This window comes from Acinonyx jubatus, chromosome B2 (assembly GCF_027475565.1).
Source record: "Acinonyx jubatus isolate Ajub_Pintada_27869175 chromosome B2, VMU_Ajub_asm_v1.0, whole genome shotgun sequence".
NCBI classification, from domain to species: Eukaryota; Metazoa; Chordata; class Mammalia; order Carnivora; family Felidae; genus Acinonyx; species Acinonyx jubatus.
Genome location: NC_069385.1, coordinates 85,998,930 through 86,018,695, shown reverse-complemented (window position 1 = coordinate 86,018,695; position 19,766 = coordinate 85,998,930). Strand labels below are relative to the sequence as shown.

The following is a 19,766-nucleotide window of genomic DNA, read 5'->3' as shown; positions in this document are numbered from 1 at the left end:
TAGTATTTTATTTATTTACCTGGTAAATAAAGAAAATTCAGTGTAATATACTATTTCTCATATATCTATGATTCTAGTAGTAGTTCAGTATTTCAGTAGTATCTTGAACATCAGTAATCACTTTGTTCTACAAAGATGTGGCCAGTATAGTTTAACGAGAGCTCAATTGTCAATACACTGATTGGATAAAAGGTATTTAGCCTTTAGAAAACTGAACACAAATATATTCTCGCATGAAGCCTGGCATATAGTTAAGGGAAAGTCCCAGCAGGAAGGTCCTGGCTAGTGGGGATTTGACAACCAGGAATCCAACAGAATGCAATAGGTGATTTGCAAGTAAAGAAGAGATTTGGCAGTAAATTGAGGAGTGTTCCAGATCCAGGAAGAGTGTAATCTTTGGAAGGTATAGGTGTAAGTCATATGGGTAGACACGTGGGAATTAGAACTTTAGTCTCTAAGGAAAATGGAGGAGAGAGGGACAGGCAAGGTCCTTTTTCTTCAAGGAACTGGGAGAATGAGAGGAGGGCACCTAGATAAAAAACAAGGAGTTAATATCCAACAAATATAAAGAACTCCTACAACTCAATAGAAAAAAATCCGATTAAAAAATGGCCATGGGGTCTGGATAGACTTTTCCAAAGAAGATATGCACCTGGCCAATGGATATATGAAAAGGTGCTCAACATCAGGGGAATGTGAATCAAAACCACAATGGGTGAATCAAAACCCCACACCTGTCAGAATGGCTGTTATCAAAAAGATGTGGAAAAATGGGAACCCTCATGCATTGTTGGTGGGAATGTAAATTGGTGCAGCCACTATGGAAAACATATGGAGGTTCTTCAAAAAATTAAAAATAACTACCATAAGATCTAGTAATTTCATTTCTGGGTATTTAGTTGAAGGAAACATAAACTCTAACTCAAAAAGATGTATGTACCCCCATGTTTATTGCTGCATTATTTATAATGCCAAGACATGGCAACTAACTAAGCGTCTATCAGTGGATGAATGGTCAAAGAAGAAAAGGTGTGTGTGTGTGTGTGTGTGTGTACACAAAGAAGAAATGGTGTGTGTATATATATGTGTGTGTGTGTACACACACACACACACACACACACATATATATATATATATATATATATATATATATATAATGGAAGATTATTCAGCTTTAAAATAAATAATGGAATCTTGCAATCTGCAACAATGTGGGTGGACCTTGAGAGGCATTGTGCTAAGGGAAACAAGTCACCTTGAGAAAGACAAAAATTGTATGATTTAACTTATATGTAGAAACAAACAAACAAAAAAACCCCTTGAATTCATAGATACAAAGAACAGCTTGGTGGTTGCCAGAGATGGGGGATGGGGTGTGAAATGGGTGAAAGGGGGTCAAAGGTACAAAATTCTGGTTATGACCTACATAAGTCCTGAGGATATACTGTGTAGCCCAGTGACTATAGTTAAGAGTACTGTAGTATATTGGGGGCATCTGGGTGGCTCAGTTGGTTAAGCATCCGACTTCAGCTCAGGTCATGATCTCATGGTTCATGGGTTCGAGCCCCACATTCAGCTCTGCACTGACAGTGCAGAGCCTGCATGAGATGTCTCTCTCTCTCTCTCTCTCTCTCCCCTTCACACCCCCCTCAAATAAACAAATAAACTTTTAAAAAAGAGTACTGTATTATATATTTAAAAGTTGCTGAGAGTAAATTTTAAAAGGTCTCATCACAAGAAAAAAATTGCAATGATGTATGTATGGTGATGTATGTATGGTATTTGTGTGTATGATGTATGGTGATGGACTTAAACATTGTGGTGATCATTTAGCAAAATATAGAAAATATAGATACACCAAATAATATTGTTGGACATCTAAAACCAATATGACACCTGAAACTTGTATGTTAATTATATCTCAATTTTAAAAAAGAGTAAAAATTCCTAGTAATATTAGGAAGCTACTTGGGTAAAGAGATACTTACTGTAAGGCTGAGGATTTCACCCAGAACCTTGCCTAAGGCTGTGGAGCTGACCTGCTCAGTTTTGAGTAGGCTCAAATCTGAACGTGTAAATGACTTTAGACACCAATGTGAGGCTCTTCAGAGGCAGTGAGCCAAGCAGATTGTTATAATATTGGAGGATGTGCTGAATGTGTCATTCCAGACCTTTTAAATCAATTCAGTGCAACTCCATAAACATACTCTGAGAGGGTATTGCAAAGGTGCCAGAGGTTGGTCATGCTGGGCTATTCCCTCTAACCTGCTCACAACATTCTTCTGTATTAGCTCTCCTTGTGTTTCCAGACTTTAAGTCTTTCAACTACATACTCCCAGTTTTATTTCTTTTGTCGCTTGCCATCTTGCCCTTGATTACTGTTCCTGTTTGGAGTAGTCTTTTCAGGTATGTTGGGCCTCCTTCCAGGTCATAGCTTTGGAAATTCACCTCTGATCCTTTGCACATGGTAGACCTTATATACCATGCCATGAAGGGTCCCACGGGAATGACTGGTGTGTGTCCTTCAGCCGCTTGATCAGCAGTCTTTGACCCTGAATTATATCCTAGAAATGACTTATTTGAGTGAATCCCTGATATGGATCTGTTCTCTTTCATTCAGGTCAATTCTCTTACATTAAAAATCTTGTATGAGCCAGGACACAGGCCTAGCTACAAAGATGAATGAGTAAGTCTCCATCTCCACAATTGGGAAGGTTGCAGCTTTAGGGTAAGGGACACATAGGTAGCAGATAATTATAATTTAGAGTGTGATGCTTGTTATGAAGAAATCCAAGATGTCTTTGCCAAGAAGAGGGTGGTATTTCACAAAGGAAGGAGACATTTATCCCAGCCTGAGGGTGAAGGGAAGGGTAGAAAGCATAGGATAGGGGTGAGTGATCTTGTGATTTCTTTTTCTTAACAAAATGGGTGCAGCAAAATTCTCATCAGATGAAGTTTTACCATATGATCACAAGAAGTACAATTAAGTATAAAATACTTTAAGTGGGAAATTTTCATCACACTTTCATCTTGGGGTGTGGTTAGAGCCTAGTTTCAGGAATTATCAACCATTTATGGCTCTGGATATAATTTCTAGCTCTGTGATTTAGTGACTGTATTCACCTCTCTGAACATTGGTGTCCCCATGTGTGATTATATTATTCGAGTGTGTCAGTTGTCAATTTATTGTTTCTCAGTTCCATATGCATCCTTTAATACATGCTCTGTGATAAAGGAATTCTTTTTTTTTTTAGCATTAAATTGGGGCCAATGTTAAATTTTCTTGATAGAGGGTACTAGAAGGACACCGAGGAGGAAGATGTTTCTTAGGATTTCTAGTGTGGGCTGGGCAGATCTGCATTGTGGGTGTGAGGACATCTGGTGGAGCCTGCCCCAGTCACAGACCCAGAAATCCATTTCTCTGATTTTGCAGCTCTGCATGGCGAAATCCTTTCTGCAGGCCTCTCAACATGGAACCCAGAGCTTTATGCAGCCTGCATGCAGCCACCAAGGGCAGAGCAATACATAATAGGTAGTGTTCCTTCTTCAGATCTCCTGCATCCCTCACACCCTGAAGGCTTCTGCCCTAGCCGGCACCAGACTCCCACTGCACACCCTGGCCAGCTGCTGAGAGCCTGCTTTCTGCCAGCACTCTGGAAGATGGTCTGCTATTTGCCTGGCAACTCCAGACCTACTCCAGCTGGCCAAATTAGCAAACTGTTCTGCTGTCCTGTGACTAAACCACATCTTCTCCAATAAGGTCTGATCCTCCTTCAAGTTTGTCCTTCCTTGGATACTCTCCCTCAGCTTTGGAATACTATACAGAGTTTCTTCTGATCTTACAGTTATTCTTTTATCTTAGTTTAATTATCCTTTATATTAACTTCCCCTGTTTAAACCACTGTGCTGTTTCTATCTCCTGATTGGACCCAGACTGCTACAATAGCAAGTTTATCATAAGGATTACATAAAACAACATTTGGCATATAAGTGAGAGCAATTATAGCTAATCTTGTTTTTTTCTCCCTCTCTCCTTATAACACAAATTCAAAAGCTTGTTTATAAGAATGTGTGTGTGTATATGTATGTGTATTTGAGATCTGGTGTGTATGTGTGAGACTGTTAACAAAATGCTGGCTGTGTTTCTCCTTATTCAGTTTTCTACTGTCAGTTATTAACAGAAATGTAGAATTTAGATTTGGAAGGCAGCTTTAAGATCATCTGCACATAAAGAAATTGAGTAACAGGAAGGCTAAGGTTCTTGTTCAAGGTCACACGTTTAGTTCTGGGTGGAACCTGAATTATAAGAAGTCATATATCCTGAGGACATGTCCAGCGGTTTTCTCTATAGATGGAATTCACTCTCCATACGAGTTTAAAATACACAGTAATCTAGATGGCTGTATGAGTTTCCTGGGGCTGCCATAGCAAATCACCACAAGCTGGGTAGTTTAAAACAACAGAAATTTATTCTCTTACAGTTCTTCAGACCATAAGTTCAAACACTGTCAGGGCTCTGCTTTCTCTGGGTGTCTAGGAGAGAATTGTTCTTTGCCTCTTCTAAATTCTGGTGGCTGTCTGCATTCTTAGACTGTGGCTGCATCACTGATTCTGTCTTCAGATTGTCTTTTCCTCTATGTATTTATTTCTTCTCTTTGTGTCTCTTATAAATACACTTGTTATTGGATTTAAGACCCACCTGCATAATCTAAAAGTATCTTCTCAAGATCATTAATTACATTTGCAAAGACCCTTTTTCCCAAAAAGTTAATATCATAGCTTCTAGGGTTTGGGACATAGACATATCTTTTTTTGTGGCCACCATTTAGCCATCTGCAGTATATAGTTTTAAAATAAATTTAGATTCCTGAGGTGCCATAATATATTACTCCATTAGCTCAGTTAATAAACCCAGAAATGTTTTTCCAATAGTTATTTATTCCATAGACATATTACTTACCAAAGTTATTTGCTTAGGCTTTGTAATAACAGTCATGCTATGTGAACTTCACTTGGGAAACATTTAGTCTTTTCACTATTATGCATTACAGCCAAGTGTTTCATGTCACAACAGGCTGATCCTAATGCAAACTCGTGTATGAGGGGGAGTAGGCAATGATGCAATGTCATATACCCTAACTTAATATTTTCCCCATATAGTCAGGCAGGTGCTTCCTTCCACTAATATGTGAGGCTAGTTAAGATTTAGAGAATATGCTTGAATATCTGAGAGCTTGTGTGAGGTATTAGGATGTCTGAGAAGAATCGGGGTCAGGTATCACATGGACTAGTCTGTTAATATATTCTATAGATATTTAACCGCCAAATTCCTTCAGTGGTTCAAACATAACCTATTATTTCTCTGTACGTGTTAAACTGACAGGCTGTACATTTCTTCCTATATTCCATAGTTTTTCCCCTTTTTCTTCCTCTTATATCACGTCATATTAATCCCATTTAGGTAGAAGTGTTTTTTAATATTCATTAAATTAAATGAGGTTTATTTTGAGCATAATAATAGACACTGCTTGAGTATTAAGACTTTGTGCTCTGATTGTGAAAGAGAAAGACATGTTTCTCACATAGAAAAGTTGGTTAAAAGATATGTGTTAGTTTCAGGAGAATACTTCTAGTATTACTAATTAATTCTGGAATGTATATAGTTGGGAATGCAGGGAAACTACCCCTTCTCACCACGCAAACTGGATACAACTCCATAAAATTGTGTTCTCTGTTAGGTCATTTGTTCTATTTCTTACTGGTACTGGTAGTAATGAAGGGGTAAGATTTTGAAAAAAGAAATTATTGGTGGCTTCCCCATATGTTTGTGTTTATTATTTGAGGATATGTTGAGAATTATGACTTTTTCTAAGCCAATTTTGACTTTTAAGATACAAATTAAGCTGAATTGACTGAAAACTAAATTCTGATTGCTGTATTTGTCAAACTAAATGTCAAAGCACAGAAAAATGTATCTTCTTTTCTTGTAACAGATAAAAACAAAAAATAAAACTAAACCATGCCTTCTAGAAAACAGAATTCCATACATGGAATATTTTTCATTTTTTTTCTTTCTGACACTTGGATGACATTGAATATCACCAATTATTTCCATATATGTTTTCCAACAAGAAAAACCCATGCACTTAGATTCAAAAGACCTCAATAAGGACAAAGCCATGAGTACTCATTTTGACACACAAATGCCTTGAACATCTGCCCTCTTTCTGTCTAAAGGGCTCTCTTGAAATACAAAGCCCTTTTGCTTTCTGTTTGCCACTGTGGCTGCAGCCACAAGCATGCTCAGACTTCAGAAGAGGCTTGCCTTCAGTGTCTTCTGCTGTTACAAAATGGAGGTCTGGTTGGACCCCAATGAAACCAATGAAATCGCCAATGCCAACTCCTGTCAGCAGATCCAGAAACTGATCCAAGATGGGCTGATCATCTGGAAGACTGTAACTGCCCATCCCTGGGCTTGGTGCCATAAAAAATGCTTTGGCCCACCAGAAAGGCAGGCATATGAGCATTGGTTAGAGAAAAGGTACTGCCCAGGCTCCAATGCCTGAGAAGGTAACCTGATGAAGAGGATGAGAATTCTGCACCAGCTGCTTGAAAGATACTGTGAATCTAAGAAGATTGACTGTCACGTGTATCACAGTCTGTACTTGAAAATGAAGGGTAATGTGTTCAAAAACAAGCAGATTCTCATGGAACACATCCACAAGCTGAAGGCAGACAAGGCTCACAAGAAGCTTCTGGCTGACCAGGCTGAGGCCTGCCTATCTAATACCTAGGAAGCATGGAAGCACAGTGAGGAGCACCTCCAGGCCAAGGAGGAAATCATCAAGACTCTGTCGAAGGAGGAAGAGACCGAGAAATAAAACTCATTCTCTTTTGTCTCTACATAGTGGTCTCAGCAGTTACACAGATCAGTTATTCAATAAAACAAACATTTATCTGGGGAAAAAAAGAAAATATGCAAAGCCCTTTTAATTCTTATGATTTCAGGGGCTCCTGGGTGTCTCAGTAAGTTAAGTGTCTGACTTCAGCTCAAGTCGTGATCTTGTGGTTCATGAGTTTGAGCCCTGTGTTGGGTTCTGTGCTGACAGCTCAGAGCCTGGAGCCTGCTTTGGATTTTGTGTCTCCCTCTCCCTCTGCCCCTCCCCTGCTCATTCTCTCTCTCTCTCTCTCTCTCTCTCTCTCAAAAATAAAGAAACATTAAAAAAAAATTAATTCTTATGATTTCAGATGGAAAATCCCTATCAGGATCTGTAAATACTTTTTTCCACAGGAAGATGTTGACAGACAATAGCAGTAGGAATCAGTGAAAGATTGAGTGGAACCTAGCAGGGAAAAGCTACTTATGTTTGAGAATCTGGAAGATTTCTTTGTCTTGCTATGTTCACAGTCCAATTGATGAATGGATCTCCAGGAAGATGAGAAGGGGATGGGTCAGAAAATAGAGGTTCTCCAGCTTGGCTAAAGGATACTATTTAGGTTTTCCAATACTGTATTCTCAGCCCCTTGCCTTCCCCTTGCCTTTGCCCCTTGTTTCCTATTCTATCCTGGCCATGATCCTTCCATAGCTCTTCTTCCATTGCACGCTAGGAAAGTCTAAACATTCATTTATTTAACAAATATTAATTGGATTTAACTATGTGCTCTATACTATGTTAGATGATGGATATAGAATAATGAGTAAACAAAATGCTAGTTCACATGGAGCTTCTAATCTAGCAGTTAAGTTAGATTCTAAACTAATAGTTATGTGTTTCATGAAGTAAAGAATTTTTTTCCAGAATTTCAAAAGGCTGTTTCCTATTAGGGAACATCTTTGGTAAGGTAGACAAGATTCCACAGCCAGGGCTGAGTATAGGAGGTAAGATATCAAGCAGAGTGGCAAAGTGGAGGGGGCAGAGCTGAAAAGGAAGCATAAAGACAGTAAAGGGACTGGGTGAAAGGAGAAATTTTATAGATGCTTAAAGTGAGAATTTTTAAAGAGATAGACAAATATCTAAAGTGGCTTTTTGGAAAGCTGTCTGTATGACACACTATATAAATCCCCTGGGTCTTTAAATGTAAAGAAAATAAAAGTAGTTGTTTTTAAAATTCAAGTTTCTTACATTGGGATTTGCATTTGTGTTTGTGTTTCTGGGTAACAACATATGTTGAGTGCAGTAACTGAGAAAAATAGAAATTGTGGGCTAGAAGACTAGCCCACAAAAGGTAGAGTAAGAGGGCTGCCCCTTGTCCCCTGGACTTGAGTGGCACCTGAGTGGCTCAGTTGGTTGAGCGTCCAACTTAGGTTCAGGTCATGATCTAACAGTTTGTGAGTTAGAGCCCCATATCGGGCTCTGTGCTGACAGCTTGAAAACTGGAGCCTGCAGCCTGCTTCTGATTCTGTGTCTCCCTCTCTCTGCCCCTCCCCCATTTGTTCTCTGTCCGTATCTCTCTCAAAATAAATAAAATGTAAAAAAAATTTTTTAAATAAATAATGGACTTAAACTATACTTTAGACCAAATATACCTAACAGACATATACAAAATATTCTACCCAACAAGCACCAGAATACATATTTTTCTCAAGCATACATGGAACATTCTCTATGAGAGATCATTTGTTAGGCTTTCATAAAACAGGTCTTAACAAATTTAAGAACACTAAAATCATATCAAGTGTCTTTTCTGACCACAAACTAGAAATCAATATTGGAGGAAAGCTGAAAAATTCATAAATATGTGGAAATTGAACAACATGTTTCAACTGAACAACAACTGAACAACTAATGGGTCAAAGAAGAAATAAAAATAATCTTGAGACAAATGAAAAACAACTAATGGAATGCAGCAAAAGCAGTTCTAAGAGGGGAGTTTATAGCAAAATGTACCTACATTAAAAAAAGAAGAGAGGAGGAAGCCAAGATGGCAGAACAGCATGGAAGTTTTTTGTGTGTCTCGTGTCCAAGAAATACAGCCAGACCAACACTAAACCATCCTGCACACCTAGAAAGCTGATCTGAGGATTAACACAACAATCTGCACAACCTGAACCACAGAATTCAACAGGTACACAGCGCAGAGAGGTGAACTTGGGGAGAGAGAAGCCGCAGAAGGCAGGGAGCTGCTTTTGCGGGCAGAGAGAGGATGGAGATGGAGGGAAAATATGGGAAAACACCCCCCCAAAAGCAGCTGGAGAGAGAAAGTGGAAAATTGGAAACAGCCACAGGGACTGAACTAACAAGGGAGAAAGGATAAAAGAGAAAGGAGAGGGTTTAAATTCCATTAAGACTGTAAACAGAGGGAGCGCAGAGTCTGCAACTCTGCAGTTCAATACCTGGTGGTGCTCTGGTGGGAAGGGTAAATTCCCAGGAGCAGAGTGGGCTCCAGGAGGTTCTCGGACCACACGGGGAGAAGTGGTTCCACTGCTGGAAGGACATTTGGTAGAGGCCGTGAGGCCACCTGGGCCCAGCAGACCCCAGAGAATGGCCACATTTGCTGGTGCTGGAAGAAGGTCATTAAGGGTGAAGGCTGGTGCCAGATGTGTGTTGTGATTTTCCATAATCTCTGAAACACTGCTGCTACACTATCTCACAAACTTTTCTGGGGTGGGCTGGCACCTGGCCACAGTCTCTGGGCATTGGCAGCAGCACGGTCCCGTGAATGTTCCTGGGTGCTGCTGGCATTCAGCAATTGCTTAGTAAGACCCTCTGCAGAGGGGTGGAATGAGTCAAAGCTGCAGTCCCTCAGAAGTAAGGGGCTGGGGAAAACAGCTGCATCTGAGACAAAACTCAGGAGAGGTACTACCTGGGACTTGGTCACAGACAGTGTAAAAGCAGGGAGTGGAGGAAAGCTGAAGACAAAGGGCAGGTTCATGATTGCTGATCAGGGAGAACAGAGTTCTGATACTAGAGACTGGGTAGGTAGCCAGGTGACGCCATTTTCACGGCTTCTGTGCATGCGTATATGTGCCTACAACCCCCACAACAATCCACCCCAGCAGGCTAGCAGCGCCATCTAGTGGAGAATGGAGACTTTACACTAAGCTCCACCCAACTGGGCCAACTGCGCTCTTCAAAAACAGATGTCTCACCGCCTGCTCAGTTTATGGACTATAAAGTCCTTCATAGTCTGACATCTAGGGGAAAATGAAGTAATTTCAGTCATATTTCAATCTGTTAACATGTCCATCTATTCAATTTTCTTTTTTTTTCTCTTTTTCATTTCTTTTTCTTGAATACAGAAAGAGAAAACATTCATTTTTATTTTCAATTTTTATTTAAAATATTTTTCTTTAATTTTTTTACTTTTTTTTTCACTTTTGTGTAAATTTTTTCAAATTCTATTTTACTTCCATCATTTTATTTTAGTCTACTTCAGTGTATTCATTTTTTCAAATTTTCAAAATATTTTTTTTCTTTTTTCTCTTTTTCATTTCTTTTTCTTGAATATAGAAAGAGAAAAAATTCATTTTTATTTTTAATTTTTATTAAAATATTTTTCTTTAGTTTTTTCTACCATATTCTTTATTTTTGTGTAAATTTTTTCAAATTCTATTTTACTTCCATCACTTCATTTTAGTCTACTTCAGTGTAATCATTTTTTCAAATTTTCAAACAATTTCCTTTTTCCCCCTTTTTTCTCTAATCTATCAAGCCACTTTGAAAACCCAGACTAAAACACACCTAGGAACTAGCATCATTTATTCGATTTTGTGTGTGTGTGTGTGTGTGTGTGTGTGTTTACCTTTCTAATTCTAATATTTTTTAATTTTAATTTTTTAATTTTAATTTTTTCTACATCATTAATTCCTTTTCTCTCAAAATGACGAAACAAAGGACTTCACCCCCAAAAGAAAGAGCAGGAAGAAACGACAGCCAGGGACTTAACCAACATGGATACAAGCAAGATGTTTGAACCAGAATTTAGAATCACGATGATAAGAATACTAGCTGGAGTCGAAAATAGATTAGAATCCCTTTCTGCAGAGATAAAAGAAGTAAAAACTAGTCAGAATGAAATTTAAAAAATGCTATAACTGAGCTGCAATCTCGAATGGATTAAACAGCGGCAAGGATGGATGAGGCAGAACAGAGAATCAGCAATATAGAGGACAAACTTATGGAGACTAATGAAGCAGAATAAAAGATGAAGATTAAGGCAAAAGAGCATTATTTAAGAATTAGAGAAATCAGTGACTCATTAAAAAAGGTACAACATCAGAATCCTAGGGGTCCCAGAACAGGAAGAGAGGAAAAGGGGTAAAAGGGTTATGTGAGCAAATCATACTGGAAAATTTGCTTAACCTGGGGAAAGACAGAGACATCAAAATCCAGGAGGCACAGAGGACTCCCATTAGATGCAACAAAAACTGACCATCGACAAGGCATATCATAGTCAATTTCACAAAATACTCAGGCAAGGAGAGAAAAGGGAAAGGAAGTCCTTAAGGGACTTAAGGGAAAAAAAGTTCTTAACATACAAGGGAAGACAGATCAGGTTTGCAGCAGACCCATCCACAGAAACCTGGCAGGCCAGAAAGGAGAGGCAGGATATATTCAATGTGCTGAATCAGAAAAATGTGCAGCCAAGAATTATTTATCCATCAAAGCTGTCATTCAAAAATGGAAAGAAAGATAAAAAGTCTCCCAAACAAATATTAAAGGAGTTTGTGACCACTAAACCAACCCTGCAAGAAATTTTAAGGGGGACTCTCTGAGAGGAGAAAAGATGAAAATATAAATACATACATACATACATACATACATACCAAAAGCAACAAAGACTAGGACCAGAGAACACCACCAGAAACTCCAACTCTACAAGGAACATAATGGCAATAAATTAATATCTTTCCGTACTCACTCTAAACATCAATGGACTCAATGCTCCAATCAAAAGATATAGGGTAACAGAATGGATAAGAAAACAAGATCCATATATATGCTGTTTATAAGAGACCCACTTTAGACCTAAAGAAACCTTCAGATTGAAAGTAAGGGGATGAAGAACCATCATGCTAATGGTGAATAAAAGAAAGCCAGAGTAGCCATACTTATATCAGGCAATCTAGACTTTGAAATAAAGACTGTATCAAGAGATGCAGAAGGGCATTATATCATAATCAAGGGGTCTATCCACCAAGAAGACCTAACAGTTGTAAACACTTATGCGTCAAATGTGGAAGCACCCAAATATATAATCAATGAATCACAAACATAAAGAAACTCATTGATAGTAATACCATAATAGTAGGAGACTTCAACACCCCACTCACAGAAATGGACAGATCATCTAATCAAAAAATCAACAAGGAAACAATGGCTTTGAGAGACCATATTGGACCAGATGAACTTAACAGATACATTCAGAACATTTCATCCGAAAGCAGCAGAATATACATTCTTCTCCAGTGCACATGGAATGTTCTCCAGAATGGACCATATACTGGGACACAAATCAGCCCTAAATAAGTACAAAAAGATCGAGATCATACTGTGCATATTTTCAGACCACAACACTATGAAACTCAAAATCAACCACAAGAAAAAATTTGGAAAGGTAACAAATACTTGGAGACTGGAGAACATCCTACTAAAGAATTAATGGGCTAACCAAGCAGTTAAAGAGGAAATTAAAAAGTATATGGAAGTCAATGAAAATGATAACACCACAACCCAAAACCTCTGGGATGCAGCAAAGGCAGTCATAAGAGGAAAGTATATAGCAATCCAGGCCTTCCTAAAGAGGGAAGAAAGATCTCAGATACACAGCCTAACCTTATGCCTTAAGGAACTGGAAAAAGAACAGCAAATAAAACCCAAAACCAGCAGAAGACAGGAAATAATAAAGTTTAGAGCAGAAATTAATACTATCAAAACCAAAAAAACAGTAGAACAGATCAATGAAACCAGAAGTTGGTTCTTTGCAGGAATTAACAAAATTGATAAAGCACTAGCTAGCTTGATCAAAAAGAAAAAGGAAAGGCCCCAAATAAATAAAATCAAGAATGAAAGAGGAGAGATCACAACCAACACAGCCAAAATAAAAATAATAATGAGAATATTATGAGCAATTATATGCCAAGAAACTAATTCCTAGAAACATATACACTACTAAAACTGAAACAGGAAGAAATAGAAAGTTTGAACAGACCCATAACCAGTAAAGAAATGTAATTAGTAATCAAAAATTTCCCAAAAAACGAGAGTCCAGAGCCAGATGGCTTTCCAGGGGAATTCTACTAAATATTTAAGGAAGAGCGAACACCTATTCTCTTGAAGCTGTTCCAAAAAAATAGAAACGGAGGGAAAACTTCCAAACTCTTTCTATGAAGCCAGCATTACCTTGATTCCAAAACCAGACAGAGACCCCACTAAAAAGGAGAACTATAGACCAATTTCCCTGATGAACATGGAGGCAAAAATCCTCAACAAGATATTAGCCAACCAGATCCAACAATACAGTAAAAAAATTATTCACCATGACCAAGTGGGATTTATACCTGGGATTCAGGGCTGGTTCAGTATCTGCAAAACAATTAATGTGATTCATCACATCAATAAAAAAAGGAAAAGAACCACATGATCCTCTCAATAGATGCAGAGAAAGCATTTGACAAAATACAGCATCCTTTCTTGACAAAAACCCTCAAGAAAGTAGGGATAGAAGGATCATACCTCGAGATCATAAAAGCCATATATGAACAACCCAATGCTAATATCATCCTCAATGGGGAAAAACTGAGAGCTTTCCCCCTAAAGTCAGGAACAAGGCAGGGATGTCCACTCTTTCCACTGTTATTCAACATAGTATTGGAAGTCTTAGCCTCTGCAGTCAGACAACACAAAGAAATAAAAGGCATCCAAATCAGTCAGTAGGAGGTCAAACTTTCACTCTTTGCAGATGACATGATACTCTATATGGAAAACCTAAAAGATTCCACCAAAAAAACTGCTAGAATTGATACATGAATTCAGCAAAGTGGCAGGATATAAAATCAATGCACAGAAATCGGTTGCATTCCTATACACCAACAATGAAGCAACAGAAACAGAAATCAAGGAATCGATCCCATTTACAGTTGCACAAAAAACCATAAAATACCTAGGAATAAATCTAAGCAAAGAGGTGAAAAATCTATACACTGAAAACTATAGAAAGCTGATGAAAGAAATTGAAGAAGACACCAAAAAAATGGAAAAAGATTCCATCCTCCTGGATAGGAAGAACAAATATTGTTAAGATGTCGATACTACCCAAAGCAATCTACATATTCAATGCAATCCCTATCAAAGTAACACCAGCATTCTTCACAGAGCTAGAACAAATAATCCTGAATTTTGTATGGAACCAGAAAAGACCCCAAATAGCCAAAGCAATCTTGGAAAAGAAAACCAAAGCAGGAGGCATCACAATGCCAGACTTCAAGGTATACTACAAAGCTGTAATCATCAAGACAGTGTGGTACTGGCACAAGAACAGACACTCAGATCAATGGTACAGAATAGAGAACCCAGAAATGGACTCACAAACATATGGCCAACTAATCTTTGACAAAGCAGGAAAGAATATCCAATGGAATAAAGAGTCTCTTCAGCAAGTGGTGCTGGGAAAACTGGACAGCGACATGCAGAAGAATGAACCTGGACCACTTTCTTACAGCATACACAAAAATAAACTCAAAATGGATGAAAGACCTAAATGTAAGACAGGAAGCCATCAAAATCCTTGAGGAGAAAGCAGGAAAAAACCTCTTTGATTTTCACTGATGCAACTTCTTACTAAACACGTCTCCAGAGGCAATGAAAACAAAAGCAAAAATGAACTACTGGGATCTCATCAAAATAAAAAACTTCTGCACAGCAAAGGAAACAATCAGCAAAACTAAAAGGCAACCAACGGAATGGGATAAGGTATTTGCAAACAATATATCAGATAAAGGGCTAGTATCCAAAATCTATAAAGAACTTATCAAACTCAAAACTCTAAAAACAAATAATCCAGTGAAGAAATGGGCAAAAGACATGAATAGACACTTTTCCAAAGGAGACATTCAGATGGCTAACAGGCACATGAAAAAATGCTCAGCATCACTCATCAGGGAAATACAAATCAAAACCATAATGAGACCCACCTTACACCTGTCAGAATGGCTAACATTAACAACTCAGGCAACAATAGATGTTGGCAAGGATGTGGAGAAAGAGGATCTCTTTTGCATTGTTGGTGTGAATGGAAGCTGGTGCAGCCACTCTGGAAAACAGTGTGGATGTTCCTCAAAAAACTAAAAATAGAACTACCCTACAACCCAGCAATTGCACCACTAGGTATTTATCCAAGGGATACAGGTATGCTGTTTCGAAGGGGCACATGCACCCCAATGTTTATAGCAGCACTATCAACAATGGCCAAAGTATGGAAAGAGCCCGAATGTCCATCAATGGATGAATGGATAAAGAAGATGTGGTATATATATATATATATATATATATATATATATATATATATAATGGAGTATTACTTGGCAATCAAAAAGAATGAAATCTTGCCATTTGCAACTACATGGATGGAACTGGAGGGTATTATGCTAAGTGAAATTAGTCACTCAGAGAAAGAAAAATATCATATTACTTCACGCATATGAGGACTTTAAGAGACAAAATAGATGAACATAATGGAAGGGAAACAAAAATAGTATAAAAATGGGGAGGGGAACAAAACATAAGAGACTCTTAAATATGGAGAACAAACAGAGGGTTACTGGAGGGGGTGTTAGAGGGGGATGGGCTAAATGGGTAAGGGGCATTAAGGAATCTACTCCTGAAATCACTGGTGCACTATATGCTAACTAATTTCGATGTAAATTAAAAAAAATAAAATTAAAAAAAAGAAGAGAAAAAACACTATTCCAAAACTAAAATTAAGCAAGCCACATAAGTTACCACTATATATCCATTAGGATGCTAATAATAATAATAATAATGAATAATAATAATAATAATAATAAATGTAAAATAACAAGTGTTGGAGGATATGTGGAAAAATTAGAATCTTCTGCTAGTGGGAATGTAAAATGGAGCAGCTTCTGTGGAAAACAGTTTGGCAGTTCCTCAAAAAATTAAGCACAGAATTAGCAGCATTATTCATAATAGCCCCAAAGTGGAAATCACCCAAAGGAACATCGTCTGATGGACACATAAGTAAAATATGATATATCTTTACAATGGAAAGTTATTCAGCCATAAAAAGGAATAAGTACTGATGCATGCTATAACATGAGTGAACTTTGAAAACATGCCACATTACAGAAGCAAGCCACATAAGTTCACAAAATTGTATTATTCCATTTATATGAAATATACAGAATAGGAAAATCCACAGAGACAGAAAGTATATTAGTTGTTGCCAAGGGATGGGAGAAGTGAGGGCAAAATTGAGACTAACTGCTAATATCACAGAGTTTCTTTTTGGGGAGATGGAAACGTTCTGCAATTAGTGGTGATTGTTGTTTAACATGGTGAATATACTAAAACCCACTTCAATGTACACTGTAAAATGGTGAATTTTTTGGTATTTTATGGAATATGAAATTTTGTAATGTTTGTATGTGAATTTACATGAGGATTATAGTTCAAGAAAACAAAAACTCTTTATGTGTTAAAAAAAAAGAACCTCAAATAAACAACCCAGCCTTATACATTAAGGAACCAGGAAAAGAACAGACTAAGACTAAAGTTAGCAGAAGGAATGAAATAATAAATATTAGAGCAGAAATAAATATAAGCTAGAAAGACAATAGGAAAGATCAATGAAACTAAGTCTTGTTTTTTGAAAAGATAATTAAAATTGACAAAACTTTTGCTAGACTAAGAAAAAAGATGATTCAAAATTATAAATGAAAGATTATAACTGATATCACAGAAGTACAAAGAATCATAAGAGACTACTATGAATAATTATATGCCAACAAATTAGATAACATAAATGTATTAAGTCCTAGAAACATACAACTTACCAAGACTAATCATGTATAGAAAATCTGAACAGACCTCTAATGAGCAAAGAGATTGAATCAGTAACCAAAAATCTCTCAGTAAATAAAAGCACAAGACCAGAGAGCTTCACTGGTTAATTCTACCAAACATTTAAAGAATAATTACTACCAACCCTTCTCAAACTGTTCCAAAAAACTGAAGATAATTAAATTAAATCCCTGTTACTGAAGTTAGGTATGGAAACCATAAGAAAAGAAAATTACAGTCCAATACCCCTGTTGAACATAGATGCAAAAATCCTCAACAAAATACTAGCAAACCAAATTCAAGAGCACATTTAAAAGGATCACACACCATGATCAAGTGGGGTTTATCCCTGGGATGCAAGGATGGTTCAACATACGCAAATAAATAAATGTAATATACCACATTAACAGAATGAAGGATAAAAATGAGTCATTTTAATAGATGTAGAAAAAATCATTTGATAAAATTCAATACCCTTTAATTTAAATACTCTCAACATATTAGGTTTTGAAGGAATATACCTCAAGATAATCAAGGCCATATACGACAAGTACACAGCTAACATCATACTGAATGGTAAAAAGTTAATATCAGGAAAAAGACAAAGATGCCCATTCTCTCTGTCTCTACCTCTACCTCTACTAGAAGTCCTAGCCAGAGAACTTAGGGAAAAAAATAATAAAGTAAACGAAAGACATCCAAATTGGAAAGAAAGAAGTAAACCATGTTTGTTTGCAGATGACATGATCTTATGTATAGAAAACCCTAAAGGCTTCAGTGTTACAACCAATAAACAAATTCAGTAAAGTTTCAGGATACACAATCAACATACACAAATCAGTCGTGTTTCTATATACTAACAATAAACTGTCTGAAAGAGAAATTAAGAAAGTAATCCCATTTACAATAGCGTCAAAAACAATAAAATGCTTAGGAATACACTTAATTAAGGAAGTTAAAGACCTGAAAACTTTAAGGCATTGATGAAAGAAATTGAAGAAGACACAAGTAAATAGATAGATCATGTTGTTAGATTGCAAAAAATAATATTGTTGAAATGTCCATACTACCCAAGGATATATACTGCAATCACTATCAAAAATTCAATGGTCTTTTCCCCAGAAACAGAAAAAAAAAAACTATCCTAAAATTTGCACGTATACAACCACAAAAGATCCTGAGTAGCCAAAGCAATCTTGAGAAAGAATAAAACTGGAGCATCACACTTCTTAGCAGTGATTTATTGAATCAGACACCAGAAGCATAGGCAACAAAGGCCAAAATAAACAAGTGGGTTTACCTCAAAGTATAGAGTTTCGGCATAGCAAAGGAAACAATCAACTAATTGAAAAGGCAACCTGTAGAATGGGAGAAAATATCCAAACCATATATCTGATAAAGGGTTGATGTCCAAAATATATTTTTAAAAAACTCATAAAACTCATTAGCAAAAAAGCAAATAATACAATTGCAAAATAAACAAAGGACCTGAATAGACATTTTTCGAAAGAAGACATAAAAGTGGCCAATAGGTACAGCTCAACATCACTAACCATCAGGGAAATTGAAATAAACACCACAATGAGATATTACCTCATACCATTAGGAAAGCTATTATCAAAAGACAAGAGCTAACAAAAGTTGGTGAGGATGTAAAGAAAAGGGAACCCTTGTGCATTGTTGGTGGGAACATAAATTGGTGCAGCCACAATGGAAAACAGTATGGAGTTTCCTCAAAAAACTAAAACTAGAGGTACCATATGATCCAGCCATCCCATTCTTGGGTATATTTCCAAAGAAAATGAAATCAGTATCTCAAAGAGATATCTGCACTACCATGTTCATTGCAGCATTATTCCCAATAGCCAACATATGGAAACAACCTAAATGTCTTTTGACAAATAAATGGATAAAAAATGTTGGCTCATGTGTGCACACGCATGCGCGCGGGCACACATACACACACACACACACAGGAATATTATTCAGCTATAAAATGGAAGAAATTCTGCCATTTGTGACAACATGGATGAATCTGGATGGCATTATTCTAAGTGAAATAAACCAGACAGAGAAAGACAAATACTCTATGCTATCACCTACATGTGGCATCTTAAAAAAAAAAAAAAAGCTGATTTCTTAGTAATAGAAAATAAAATAGAATGGTGGTGCCAGGGACAAGAGGAAGGGAAAAATGAGGAGATATAGATTAAAGAGTATGAACTTTGAAACTTTCAGTTCAAAAAATAAGCTCTGAAAATCTAATGTACAGCATGGTGACTATAGTTAATAATATGGTATTGTATACTTGGAAGTTGCTGAGAGTAGATCTTAAGTGTTCTTACAACACACATCACAAAATGTTAATTGACAATGTGGAGTGATGGATGTGTTAATCATCTTGATCCTGGTAATTATTTCTCAATACATATATATATCAAGTTATCACATTGTATGCTTTAAATATATATGATTCCATTTGTCAATTATTCCTCAATAAAATTTGAATAAAAACAAAATAAATACAATATATGTGCAAAAATGTTAAAGCAGCTTATGTTATTTGATGTTTGTAGTGGGATGGGTTTACATAATCAGAGAGGCAAACAAATATTAATTTAAAGATTTTCATTATAGTATTCAAAATAGTGAGAAATAAGAAACTCTAAAGTCCCAAACATAGGGTATTAGTTTAATAAATAATGCAATATATGCATTATTTGTTAATTCTGCATAAAAATGTTC

General features: G+C 36.9%; 2 pseudogenes; one reads left to right on the top strand and one right to left on the bottom strand.

The window, feature by feature from the left end:
• The window catches only part of LOC106980301 (archaemetzincin-2-like), a 34,378-nt pseudogene that overhangs the window by 4,867 nt on the left and 9,745 nt on the right, over positions 1 to 19,766 (bottom strand).
• On the top strand, positions 1,648 to 7,195 carry LOC113598805 (60S ribosomal protein L19-like; annotated as a pseudogene).